The following is a 14332-nucleotide window of genomic DNA, read 5'->3' on the forward strand; positions in this document are numbered from 1 at the left end:
CTTGATCTCCAGCCATGCACCCTGTGAGGAGCCTGGCCCCATCTTTTTGATGCCCCTGTGTGTGTTATGCTCCTGCAGTCCCTGCTGGCCCATCTCTCCCCCCTGCTGCAGGACACAGCCCTGCCTGCCAGTGGATCCACCAGGCACCCCAATCTGGGGCTGCCTGCAGATGTTCTGAGCCTGGACCATGACCAGGGACCCTCCTGCCCCTTGCTTTTCTCTCTCACAAGAAGTGCCTGGCAGTAAAGCCAGTGCCCAGAGCCAGCAGGACCCCCTCAGCTTTCATCGGCAACGCCATCGCTGGCCTGGCAGCCCCGGCTCCAGAGCTCTGCTCCCTGTTATTCACAGCTCCAAGGCCACTGTGGAGCTGCAATATTTCACATGGCTTTTTTTTCTCCCCCTCATGCCCACAGAGATGGGCTCAGGTGTGGAACCTCTGCAGAGCAGCAAAGCCCTGAGCACGGCCAGGCCCTGCTCAGGCCCTGCCCGGCCCGCCGCCATTTCACGAGCGAGCTGAGGGGAAGCAGGAAGCCCAGGTACAAGACAAAGAACAAAAGTCCCAGGGGAACGTCACCGGCGTAGTCATCTCCACACATGCAAAGGTCCCTTCTGCCTTTTTTTTTTTTCCCCTTTGAAATTTCAAATTCCAGTTTGTGGACAAAGTCCTGCCTATCTGAGAATATAGATCTCCGACCACTGACCAAACTCCACTTGAAGCAGTCCTGAGGACTGCTCTTCCCCTTGCCCACGGATGTGTCTGCTCAGTCCTTGGATTTCCCAGGATCATGCTGAAAATTTTGTACTGGAGCACAGCACTGGTACTTGCACAAAGCGGATTTTGCACTTAATGTCAGCAGCTTCCTTTCTGGGAAGAACCTCGGGAATAACCAGGTAGGAGCCTTATCACCTACAATTCATTTGGCCAGCCATTGCAGAGAGAAAAGGAGAAGGAGGAACAAGGGCTTCCATTGTGCTTGTACCAGCAATTTTAGCTCATCATTTAAGTAAGGGAAGGGGGAAAAAAAAGCAGCTTCAGAGGGGATGATAAACTTGAGGGAACATGAGCTTGTGGAGGCAGAGCCACTCTGTATGGTTAACTGATAACTCCAATTTGCCTCTTCTCTCTCATCTTTTCTGATTCTCTCAATTAAGCTCAACTTATTCTCATGCTAATCATTTCTTGACCTGTTTATTCTGCATTAAAAAATTAACAGAGAGCAGTTTACTGCATGACTTGCTCTCACAGAATTGCTACAGATTAGCAGGCATGCTTTAAGCCCCTACACTGATTTTTTTGGGTCTCACAGCCAGTCTGCACAGCTCGAGGATGAGCTTTTTTTTCCTGTTTTTAAAGAACAGCTTTTTCTAAAGTCAATATAAACCCCCCTCCTTTCATGCCTTGAGTATATTTGCTCGGTGACTATTTCCAAATGGGAAAGATAAAGCCAAGGGCTTGTGTTTTGTCAGACTTTTTGTAAACAGGGGTATTTAGGCCATACTGTCAAACCCTCCTGCCTTCTACCTCGGCGTGCTGTGACTCCAGAGCAGAGTTGTCAGTGTGTTAATAAGCAGCTCCAAGGAATTTTTTGGGGCTGGAGGGCTGCAGGTCAGTGCAGCTGCACAAGCCCCCAGCTCATGGGGCAGATCTTTGCCTCTGCTCTGGGCAATCATATGACAGACACACAGATGGGGGTCTGCTCCCATGTCCTTCCCCAGAATGTCCCCAGAAGCTATGAGAAGGCTCCAGGAAAACAGATGATTCAGCAGAGGTTGTTTAGGGTCTGTTTGCCCCTTGCGAGCTGCACACTGCACATCCCTGCCCCAGCAAAACACTTAGTGGAGGTGAAAATGAGCCACCAGCTCCATCCAGGGAGGTGAATCAGAAGGGTCCAGCAGTGAGAGGCAGGAGGAGACCACAGCCATGTGCCAGACCTTGCCTGAGGAAGATGCAATCAATTTTATCATCCTGTTCCACAGCAATCACTCTTGGTGATTTGCTTTCCCCAGGGCTGAAGTGCCTGTCTCTGTGGTTGGGGCAGATTTGCTGTTTGGAGCTGGGGGCAATGGCCAGGACAGACAAACCCTGGGCAGACAAACCCTGGGCAGACCCCAGACACACTGTCACTGATCAGCATGTGACATGTGGTGGCACCCCAGCACAGCTCGGGGTGACAGAGGCAGCTCCACTGCAACCTTAGGCTGTTTCTGAGCAGAGTTATCAAAAAGTAGCCAAACCAACCAATACTGTCCTGGTCCCCAGACCACAAAATCCCCATAGGGAGAATTGAGGCAGCTTTTGGGCATGGGGAAGAGTCACTTTAAAGAAGGTATAAGACTCTGCCTGAACTCGTCTCCAAAAGCAACATGTGCATTTCAGCTGAAGCTGGGATGATGCTGAGCCTGGAGGCAATTATTGGAGCTAAAATAAATAGCTGCTCTGCAAAAGTGGTGGGGAAAGAACTGCAAGCGTGGGGACAGACAGACCATTTCAGCATATACTGCTCTGGTGATAACACTGTGCTTGCCTTTCTTCCCAGCACTGCAGAGGGGTTTATTATCCTGCCTAACAAGGGCTCTGAACTCTTGAGGAAGTAATTATTATTTCTCCTCAGAGCTGTTATTATGCAAGAACAGTAAATTTGAGCTGTTCCCAGAAGGGTGGCTGTACTGGAAAATGCCAGGGCAGTTGCTGATGTGTATTTGCCATCACTCTGCCTGCACTGAAAGCAGCATCTGGCTCTGGGACCTGCAGTTTTGCGGTTGTGACTCTGGAAATCTGCCTGCTCTGTTTTATATAAAATCATGCAATGAGCCCAGGCCCAAGAGAGGAAGGGGAATAGATTCATCTTCTTCCATTACACCACAGGCTGCAACTTGGCCCAAGCTCCAGCTCCCACCACTGATCCCACTTGCCCCCTTCAAACCCTACACCAGAGGCTCTGCACTCCATCCAAATCCCAACCCAGCAGAGACCCAGACACTTTCCTGCTGAACACTCTCCTGCCTCTTTGGGAGGAAGTCCACAAAAGCTCTGACTTTGCCATCTGCTATTCCTGGTTCACCAACTACACTGGCAGAAGCTTGGCTGAAATCTGGTGGTTTAAGCCCCACTGAAATGGGGGAGCAGGAGCCTCAGGGAAGCAGCAGCACTGGAGAGAGGGTTTGCTGCCAGCAGCAGACACCTATTGCTGTCTGTGCCTTGCCAGCTCACAGATTTAGTGTGGCAGGGATCTCAGCAGCCCCCTCTGGACCTGGGGAGAACTTGTTTAGCAGGTGGATGTGATTCCTTTGGGCCTGAAATAATCCTGAAGCTTCCAAGGAAAAGGATCCCTACTGAGCTCACAGTCTGGCAGGCAAGTGAGTCTCTCCCTTCAGCCCTGCCAGCTGTTTGCAGGGCTTTTAGGTTTCATTGACTTTATACATTCATTATACACACATGAAACAGCCCCTGAATCGTTTCAGCTGTGGAGCAATAGGTGAAGGAGGAGAACAGCCAAAATCAACAGTGGTTACACATCAAGTTTTACCTTTTTTTTTTTTTAAATATCTTTTTGCAAAGCTAGGTGCATCAGCAAGCGAGGCCTGGAAGTGACCTCCAGTGGCTGCTGGGGCTCTTGGGATCAACCCTCCCTCAAAATTAAGGCAAAAGACTGCAATGCTGCTGAGGGGTGGAGGGAGAGCTGCAGCAGGGCAAGGGTGTCAGGGGACAGTCTGAGCCTATGGCCCTGGAGAAGGGCAAGTCAGGGGCAAAAAGCATCTTCTTGGACCCAACAGCTCCAGCTGCCCTCCTGCCCCAGGCTGGCTGGCAAAGTCAGCCCCAGCTGGGCAGCTAACTTGGGGGAACATCTCAGGACAGGGCCATGTGTGCCTGATGGGAGGAAGCACAAGAAAGGAGGGAGGCTGCTGCAGGTGGGAGCACTGACGAGTCAAAATTTGGGAGTTTCTAGTTTGTGGAGACAGAAGGAAACAAGTTAGTGCAAAATGCTTTTTCTCTGCAGGAATGCCTGAGTAACCTCTCCCCAATGTCCTCAATGACCAGAGCACAGCAAGGGGTGAGTGAGAGCCAGACAAAACTCAGGAGCTCCATGTCCACAGCAGCTGCACGCCCCCCACACACCCTCCTGTGTGACACAATCCTCCTGTCCACTGCCAGAGAAACAAAAACACAGCAGAAAGCAAGGTATGGGAACATGGGAACACAGCAAGGGCAGGGGGATCACACGTCCCTACAGTTCCAGAAACCAGGACACTGCAGGGACAACTGCCTGGCTCCCAGCTAACAAACATGGGAACTGCTGATCAGCCTGTGAGTATTCAACCTAGGTCTGCAACACTGGATAACACTATTGTTTGTGCCTTTACATTCCTGCAAGTCCCAGTGCCATTGGCCTCTTGTATCATAAAGAAATTAAAATATATTATGACCATAAACGACATCATTTGAGGAAATGAACCACTTGTAGTAAACTTATCACGGGACACTGAAGCCATGAACTGTCCTAAATCAATTTCCAGCTGATAAAGAGTGCAGGTAGTGCTGGGAGCAGCCCCCAGCATGTGACTCCCCACTGGCATGGGATGGTGGGGATGGTGGCTGGGGGTGCAGGCTACCCCAGGAAGCACAAACCCCACCACCAGCACAAGCCCTGCTTGGCAGGAATTGCTTGAGCAAGCAGCTCAATTTTTACTGAGTCCCAGAGAGGAATGGAGGCTGTTGGGCTGTTTTGGGGATGGGGTTGTGTGAGGGTCCAGGGCTCAGGAAGCACCAAACATGTCCAAGTTCTTTACGGTGCTGGCAGTGGTGTGCAGGAACCTGGACATGTTTGGTGCATCCTAAGCCCACCCAGCCTCCTGGCCTCTACACTGAGGTCCCCGTGGGTGCTGGGGCTGAGCACAGAGCTGGCTGGAGGGGGCCACAAAGGGGAACCCTAAAAACCTTTCTGTTAAGGACTCTGTACAACCAGTAAAGTTTGCACTGGAAGTGTTTTTCTCTTAGTTACTTCTAAGCTTTCATTCTGAGGGCTGGGAAGTCCTGCTGCAGATCTGGCTCAGGGGCAGAGGCTGTGCTGCCAGTGGCAGGATCTGTCCCCAGGCCAGCTGAGGCTGCAGCCCAGGGCAGTAATGCCAGGAACTGGGAACTGGCAGCAGACAGCACAGGCAATCACTGGGGTATCCATGGGAAGCCAGCCTGACTCCACCACCTCTTCCCCCAGGAGTCACAGCACCCACCATGCTGCCCATGTTGGGGCACCTCTCTGGAGCCCCAGAACCAACGTGGGGACATGATCCACCACCACCCACAAAGCTGGTATGTGCACCCTGCACGAAGCAAAACAGAAACCAAAGACATGGGGGTGCCATGCTCTGGGGACCAGCAATACCATGGGGAATGAGCATATTTTGGCAGCTCCAAACCCACACCCGACACCCTTCATTCAATGCCCTTCGTTCACATAAACTCTGCAGCGCTGGTTCTGTAGCTGCTTCTCTCCCTGCTGCAAGTGCTGGGGGAGCAGGGGGGTACCTGGTGTTTCCTGGAACAGGTGGTATCTGCTGCCATTCATCTTCCAGGGGCGCTCAGCTCCGTGGGCAGGGCTAGGGGAGTCTGGCCCCGGGCTGGGGCCGTGCAGCCGGCGAGCCCCCCGTGGGCAGCGGGGCACGGGCCATGCCCAGGAGCTGCTTGTGGCGCAGAGCAGGGACAGGCTAATCCCTTAATGCTGGTCACAATGAGATTTGATGGGGAGCAGCAGTTTGTGCTGCAGAGCCACAGGTTTTAAAGGGTTCTGGCCACTACCCGGAGGAAAATTATAAGGTGGCTCTGGGTCTGTGCCCCGCTGCCCGTGCTCACAGCAGTGCCTGCTGCTTTCTGGGCCACCTTTCTGAGGTCCCTGCCTGCTCTCTGCCCTGCCACTGGGTTTCTTTAGGGCAGGGATACCTGACCATTTGTGCAGGCCTGGAGGTTGATCCAGAAATTGTGCCTGGGTGTGTCTAACAGCAGGAGTGGGTCTGACTCCTCAGGGAGAAGCTGACTGCTTTTGCTTTAAAGTGTTTCTATATAAATAGTCAGAACACCATATCCTTGAGCAACAACCTTGGTCTCCCCTCCCAACTGACATTACAATGTAAAATGACTCAGTCCAGAGGGGAGCAGGGAGGCTGCTGAGCACCCAGAGTTTTCTTCTCTGCAGGAAGTGTGGCCTGGCAAGTGTGGCCCTGTTTATAATGGAGGAGGAAAATCGTGTGAGGGAATAGAGTGGCACTTCACTAGGGTTTCACAGGCACTGAGTGACTGAATTGCTGAAAGGGAAACCTGGGTACCACAGAATTCAGCCTTGTGCTGTATGGCTGTGACCCAGCCAGGGCCAGGTCTCATCACCCTCTGTGTCCAGAAGAACCAGCTCAGGGACAAACCCATGTGAAACACCCATTTTCCTGCATTTTCCTTCTTCCTTGGATGACTCTTCCTGCCAAGCCCACCACTGCTTTTGCTGTGCCAAGGAGAAGAGAGCTCATTCCTGTCCTCCAGACATCAGGCCCCAAGCAGCACTTCAAAGGCACTAGCAAAAGCATTCCTAAACCATTCCTGTCCTGTCTCCACAAGCTTCTGCTTCCACTCAGGCCTGCCTGCAGTATATTTGAGTTAATCTGGTGTGCCCACAGTCAGCAGCTTCCAGAATGCTCCTGGTGGGTCAGGAATGGGGAGTGAGCAGCAGCTCTGTGCCCAGGTAGGGGTGTGCTGGCAACAGGGGCTGATGCCCAACATTCCCACGTGGAGCAGGGAGCAGCAACAAGGGCAGGGCTGGGACTGAACTGTGTGTAACCCTGTGACACCTCCCTGCACCCCTGTGTTGCCACACAGGTTTTAGTGGCTGTAACAGGCAAACACACCCAAGTCAACAGACATTTCTCCCAGACAATGGCAGTCTCCAGGCACACACCCATGGATGAGCCACAGGCAGCACTTGGCTCTGCTTCCACCACCTCAGTCCCACCAGCTTGGTAGCTGTAGCCATGATATTTTCTGAAAAATCCTTTCATTAGGATCTTTTCTCCTGAGAAGCCGAGAGGCCTCAGGAACAAAATGTAAACAATGATTATCTGCTGCTGTGGAATGCAACAGGTGCATCTTTGATTGGGCTCATGTGGTTGTTTCTAATTAATGGCCAATCACAGTCCAGCTGTCTCAGACTGTCTGGTCAATCACAAGATTTTATTATCATTCCTTCTTTTTTCCTGCTAGCCTTCTGATGAAATCCTTTCTTCTATTCTTTTAGTATAGTTTTAATATAATATATATCATAAAATAATAAATCAGCCTTCTGAAACATGGAGTCAGATTCTTGTCTCTTCTCTCGTCCTGGGACCCCTGTGAACACCACCACAGGTGGCAGCAGACTCTCGGCAGGGCTGTGGATCTGAACCCTGGCTGTTTGTCCCCTTGTCCCTCCTGCCTCCTTATTCCACTCTCATTTCCTGTTGCCACCTTTGGCTTGCCCACAATGAAACTCTGCATGAGCTGGTTCCCTCAGGCATCCATCAGTGCTTTGTCCTTTCTTCCCTGCTGGGTCACCTCCACCTGAGCGTGCCTGTCTCCAGAACAGGACCTGGTCAAGCAGCAGCCCCTTACCATGGGGTATCAAGGCTTTGGGGACCGTGTGGCAAAATGATCAGCATCCTTGGGAGCAGAGGGGGACAGAAGTGGCTGAGTGGGGCAGGAGGAGCTGGGCTCTGCCTCCATGAGGGGCACTGGGCCATAAACCCAGCACAGTGGCTGTCGTTGTGTGTTGGCAAACATGTTGAGTGAGCTCGACTGTTGATTCTGACCATATAAACCCAGTGTTGTGGCACTTGTTCAGGTTTGTGCAGGTTTTACAGCTCTTGTTCTGAGAAGTACCCATGTATTTGGTTTTGCTCCTTCCTTCAGGTCTATCTGTTGACATTGGCTCTCCTAACCAGAGTGTTGGGCCATGCCAGGAACCTGAGTGTGTGTCTCTCCTTGTGTTTCCCACTTTCCCAGGAGTTATCACCTATAAAATCTCACACACACACCCATGGCTGGTACAGGTTTCTGGTGCAGAGGCAGGTGAAAGGTGTCTGCAGGTCCCCACCACTGGCTGGTGGGTTTGGGGTCCCTGTGCTCAGTGACAGGAGATGAGCCACCCACCCTGACAGATGGATGAGCAAAGCTGCAGGGAAGGTCCTGCCCTGGAATTCTGGAGTGGAGTGAGCAAGGTCTGAGGTCTGTAGGGCTGTGATGAAAATCAGGCTGTCAAACCAACTTTGATGTGCAGAGAAGGAGAAGATGCTCTCAGAGCACCATCACGGAGGATATGGCTATGCCTGGTCACCCTTGATGGAGGCACACACTATCACCCATTCCTGCTTCCAGTCCTCTTCCCAGCAGGAGCTGCCAGCAGCAGTTGTGCCCTCAGGGACACCTTGGTGCTGGAGGCTCAGAGGGCTTGAGCTCACAGTGATGGTCCCCATCTCTCTCTCAGCACCAGAGCTCCATTACTGTGGGGATGCAGCTGGAATCCCTCTGGTGACTGCAGGATTTTGGGATAGAAAATCTGGTCCAGCCTTGCAGAGCCAGAGTCTGTTTGCTCTTTGACTGCTGGTGCATTTTCACAGCCACTTGCTCTGCCTGATCTACTCCTCCCATCCTTTTGGTGCAGCATCCTGCACCTACTTTTATTTTTTGAGACATGTATTTCCTGAAGTGTCTTGCTGAGTAATCTCTGTTGATGCTCAGGCTGAAGCTTGGACAGGAGCTGTTCCTGGGAGAAGTTGTTTGTGGGACCCAGCTTTGCTCAGAGGTCCCAGTGCCTCTGCCCAGGACAGGAGAGCAGAGCCCTCAGCCCCGGGTTCACCCTACATCCCCTACCTTGAAATTCACCTTCCGTGAAAATTCTGCAACATTTGCCATTTCCACATACATTTCTGCCAGAAACCTTGTTTGCTTGAATATTTGAGGAAAGCAAACAGAGAAGGAGCCTGAACACAAACAGTCATGGATGTTTTTTTGCAGTCTCTGTCCTGTTCTAACCCCAAGCCTGCCAGCAGAGATACTTGCAGGCACCCCCTGATGTACCCCTTGGCTCTGCCCTGTGCCCCACTGCTGGCCCTGGTCCTGCTCCAAATACTGCTGTATGTAAAAGAAGCTCACCCAGCCCTTGCTGTCTGTGGGACCACCATCACTCACCACCCCTTTGCACTCTTGCTAAGTAAACATTTTTTAATGCCATTTAAGAAATGTCAGCAGATGACTAACAGAGTATGACTGGCAGACCTACATCTGCCCTGCTGAGCTCAGAACATTTCTCAAGCACTTCTCAGGCACTTCTGAGCCTCTTGCTGCTCACCTTCCAGAGCTGGAGCTCATTTCCTGCTGACAGCAGCCCTCTAGGCTCACTCCCCCTATAAAAATACCATTGTGTTTCAAGCAAAGCTGAAGTTGAGGGAGTGCTGCTGGCCCCATAAATGGCTGGAATGAGGTGGGAGAAGTCACAGCCCTGTGGGCAAGTGCAGACACCCTGTGACACTGAGCAGCATCCCCAGCTCTTCCCCAAGGAAACCTTCACCAAGCACCAGCAAACAGCTCTTGGGAGCAGTCCAAGGTGCTAACACAGTGATTGTCCCTTTTGCATCCCAGCAAATATCTGTGCTTATTCCTGGCTGCACCAATATCCTGCTCAGGCACTGGAAAGTGCTGACTTTGCCAGCACCAGTGTTACAGCCACCCCAACATCCAGCAGGGATGGCCAGAGTGGGGAAAAGGAAGGGGGCTGTGCCAGGTGTCCTAAGAGCCATCAGCCCCTGATGGCTGCCAGGCCTTGGACACAGAGACCAAGGACTAAACAGAGGTATTAAAGAGCAGCTGAGGAGGAAAAGCTCAGTTCAGGTCATATCTAGAGGAAACCTGTAAAAATTTCAATGCATCCAAGGCTGAAGGCTCCCCTGGAGGACCCAGGTGTGCCTCCATCAGGCATGCCAGCTCCATGGCCTGTCCTGCTGAGGGCTGGGAGCTGCTGGCTGCCAGGGCATCACTATGGGCACAGCTGGGGCTCAGCACCACCACTGATGAGTGAGCTCCCCCACTGCTTTGCAAGGGAATAAACTTCCCAGTGACCCTGGGGAGGGTTTGGCCACCACTTTTGCCATCTGCAGGATGGTGCATCCCAGCTGCTGTGCCCACTTTACTGCCCAGCCCCAGCCCAACCCTACAGAGATGCCAGGGAAGCCAGGCACTGCCCAGTCCCCATCCCACCAAGCCTTCCTCAGCTCTGTTTGGATAACTTTTTCACCCATTTTATTTATGAGGACTCCCCTCCTTCTGCCAACACTCTGAGTTTCCTCTCACTTTAGTCTGGGAGGCCCATCTTGCTTTTTTATTCTCATTATTTCTCTCTCCCCCTTGCCTGGCCCCAGGCTTGCAGCAGGTGCTGGCCAGAGCCTGCTTTTGTTGGGCCATGGGAGCAGATGGGGAGAGCAGCCACAGGTGGGATGGGCAGTGATTCCTCCCCAGCCACCCCACAGCACCTGGCTCTGCCTGCACTTGCCCTGCACTCAACACATGGCTCAGTTACTGACTCTCAGACTGAAAAGTTAAAACAAAAACAACTTTAAAAATCATAACTAATAAAAATTATTTTAAAAAAATCAGGAGAAAATTACTGTCAGAAATGTTTACCTGCCTGTGTTTAAGGTCACTGATGTGCCAGGGCTGGCAAGTGGCTGCTCACATTAGAGCCAGCTGCAAGTGGGCAGAATAACTTCATCCTAAGTGATTAAAGGGCTTGTTCAGCTCCTCCTGTTGCATGTGTCAGGAGGACAGGTTGCTCACTGCAGAAATGAGGTTGGCTTTGCACCCTGGGGCAAAGCTGGATGCAGGCACCCTGGAGGTGGGGACAGCCAGACTTGGCCACCCTGCACCACCAGGTCTCCCAGGCTGGTGGGAACATCCCTTGAACCTCCCCTTCTGCAAATGAGCTGCAGGTCAGTCCCTGGGAGCTGGGTGGATCAGGAGCCATCTCCCACCAGCAGCAGGGGCTTCAGCCTGGGGGATGCTCAGCACTGGCTTCTCCTGGGCCAGTTCCCACTCCAGGATCCCACCCTCTGCCCATCTCAGAGGAATCAGTCCTTCCTTTCACCAGCTCACATGTGTCCTTCACCACATGGCTCCTTGCACTTTGTCCAAGCAGCACCAGCTGACACAAAGACACAGCCTGCACTAAACAGACCAAAACCTGGACATTTTTCAGGGCATTTTCCTGCTGCTGGTTCCTGCAGCTCAGAGGCAGGAGTGAACAGAGCTCCTCCAGAGACCTGGCTCCTGCAGGCTGGGGATGCACAACTGGATAAAAGCAGGCTAAAACTCAGCATTCTGTAACTGCTTGATCACAACTGCCTGCTCCAGTGACACTACAGCAGATCCTATATAATTCTACACATTTCCATTGCCATAGACCGTGGACCCACCAAAATGCTGACATGGCCTGTGTCTGGCCATGGCTCACTGTGGGGTGATGTTACCTGAAATAAAATGATCTGCAGGGCACTAAAGTGCTGGGGGCTGGGGCAAGGAGGCACATGGCAAGAGGAATGCCACAACAGAGGTAGGTTAGGGCTGGAGGTGACACACCTGTGAGAGGCTGCAGGTCTGGATCAAGGGAAGCAACCATCTAAAGTGAGACCATGAGCAAAGTGCAAGAAAGTGGTCTGGGAGTCCCACAAGCCCTCCTGGGGCCTGGGTTTGCACACAGAGTACCTGGAAGGTGGGCTGAGCAGGGGCTGCACACTTGTGAAAGAGAAGAGGAGCAGGATATGAAAAATAGAACGAGGAAAGCAAGGTGGTTTGGTGGGGAGCCCCATGGAGTGTGATGGAAAGCCAGAGGAAGCGATGGAGAGCCCTTGAGAGTGATGGAGAGCCATGAGGATCTGATGGAGAGCCACAAGGAAGTGCTGGAGAGCCATGAGGATCTGATGGAGAACCTCTTAACTGTGAGATCTCAACTGTTGGGATCTCACTCCACAGACTGGCCATGCCCAAGGGAACAGGGTTCCCAGAACCCATGGGACCAAACCAGCTGTGTGGGGATGCTGCCACACAGGCACAGTTGTCCCATCCTGAGGATAACCATGGGCTGATGTCAGGCCAGGCAAGGGCACCTGTCCCCAGGGGTCCACGTGCATTTGTTGGCAGCTGGCATCTGTCACAGCCAAGGAGCACAACATGGGGCTGCTCCAGGCTGGTGCCCACTGTACCACCCTGGGAGCACAGACACAGGCCTGGCAGGCATCTCGCTGTGGCCAGGTGACCAGCAGCATTGTGCCACCTGATGCTGTGCCCTGCAGAGGCTGGAGGCTGCTGCTTGTCCAGGCACTCCACTCCCTGCTGGGAAAGCTGCCCAGCCGTAACGCCGGCCCTCGGCGGGAGCGCGGCGCTGGCAGGTGCCCGCTGTGCCCACTCACAGCCCGGGCATGCCACGGGCCACCTGCAGCCTGTGTGTCCTAGGGCAGCACTTCACCTCCTCTAAACTGCTGCCACTTCTGCTGTGATCCCAGCAGCAGCAGCAGCAGCAGCCCCTCTGCCAGCACGTGGGGCCGATCTGCTCCCTCAGGCACGTGCCTTCCTCTTTGGGTCAAGCAGAGTGAAAGAGAGAAAACGCACATAGAGGATTTACATCACATCCAAATCAGCCAGAACCCTTCTCCTGCCTCCACCTCCAGCCTTGCCTGAGGCGGGGGGAGCACGGTGGGGCTGGGGGCTGCTGCTGGCCGCTGCCAGCCCTGCTCCCCGAGCGACGCCAGGCCGGCAGCGCGGGCGCTGGGAACGCTGTACTCACCATATGGAGCCTCCATCTTAGCGCTTAGCTGGGTGCCTACATTGACCATGTCTCGCCGGCTACCGCTATGGGGACTTGGGGCGAAAACCAGAGGAAGTAGAGGAATAAAAAAGAAATGTAAATAAATAAATAAAAAATGTCTCTCACTAAGGAACTAGGTGAAGGCAGGAGGGAGCGCGGAGAGGCAGGGCGAGGAAACCTGCCTCTCCTGTTATCTTATTGATTCGCTTAATCAGGGCTAATGTGGGTGGAGATGTTAAATAGTAACCAAGCTCTTATGGAAACCAATCTGCAAGGTGCCGTTGCTGTAGCTATAGTAACTGCTGCCAAGCTAGAAACTCAAACACGGCTTTTACTGGACTCTTTTGGGGCTCCCGCTTGCAGATGGTGTCAAGGCCGGGGCAGCCGCCGGGCTGGGGTTCACCCCTGGCCACGGGGAGTGTGGGCAGCCACATCCAGCTCTGCAGTGCCCCAGATGCTGCTGGGTTTTGTGCCATCACCTGCCCGAGGTGGGAAAACCAGGTCTGAGCCTGTGTGCTGCAAAGGGAAAACATAGCCTGGGGGGCCAGGGGCTGTGGGACAAGTGTAGGGACTGGCACGGGCACAGCAGAGCCTGGCTGAGGCACAAGAGGCAAAAAGCCCAGGCCACGAGTTGGGGCTTGTCTGCCTGGTGCCAAACCAGAGAGGTTGCTTGGGGATGCTGTGGTGGATGCAGGGTGATAGCCTGAGCACAGGATGCTTGCAGCTCCTCCCTGTGTCTCTCTGTTCCCCAAATCACAGGTGCCACAGCCATTTATGGTCATCTGTGCTCCTTCTGGGACTGCTGCATCCAGGACTTCATGGTAGCAGATGTGCAGATGGGCTCCCCATGAGGCTGTGGCAGCCCCTGTGCCACTGGGGGCTCCATGTCAGGAGCAGTCTGGGCTGGCAGGGGCTGTGCTGAGGCCAGCAGGGCCATGTGCAACAAGTGTTGCTGAGAGGACACCAAGTACCTGGGGAATCCAGAGCTGAAGCTGAAAAAAGATTATCCATCAAGCACAGAGCCTTCCATATCTCCTGTACATCTCAGGAAGAGACCAGGCTGGAGGAGGCACAGAGAGGTACTTCCCAGTCTCAGGATCCCCCCCCAAAAGCTCAGCTCTTGAAAGCCTGCAGCCCTGAGGGGGCCAAATTAAGATTATCTGCTCTTCTGGAATGGAAAAGCACATCCCAAGGGAGCATGCAGTGGGGAGAGCGCTGCTGGATGCAGAGGGCTGCAGCACAGGAATCCACAGCTGGATGCTCATATCCAAGGATTTGTAATTCAGGAACCCCTGAGTTTGCTGAGTGCTGAGAGGTTCTAGAGGAGGAGGGGATGTGGATATTGCGGTGCTCAGTGGAACGGGGGGAGAGGTAGAGCAGTGGGATGGTGTGGGACAGCATGGGCGGGACACTGAGTGTGTGGCCCTTCAGCGTCATCACCAGCCCGTGTCCCAGCAGTGCTGGCT

Source organism: Molothrus aeneus, chromosome 17, assembly GCF_037042795.1.
Source record: "Molothrus aeneus isolate 106 chromosome 17, BPBGC_Maene_1.0, whole genome shotgun sequence".
NCBI lineage: Eukaryota > Metazoa > Chordata > Aves > Passeriformes > Icteridae > Molothrus > Molothrus aeneus.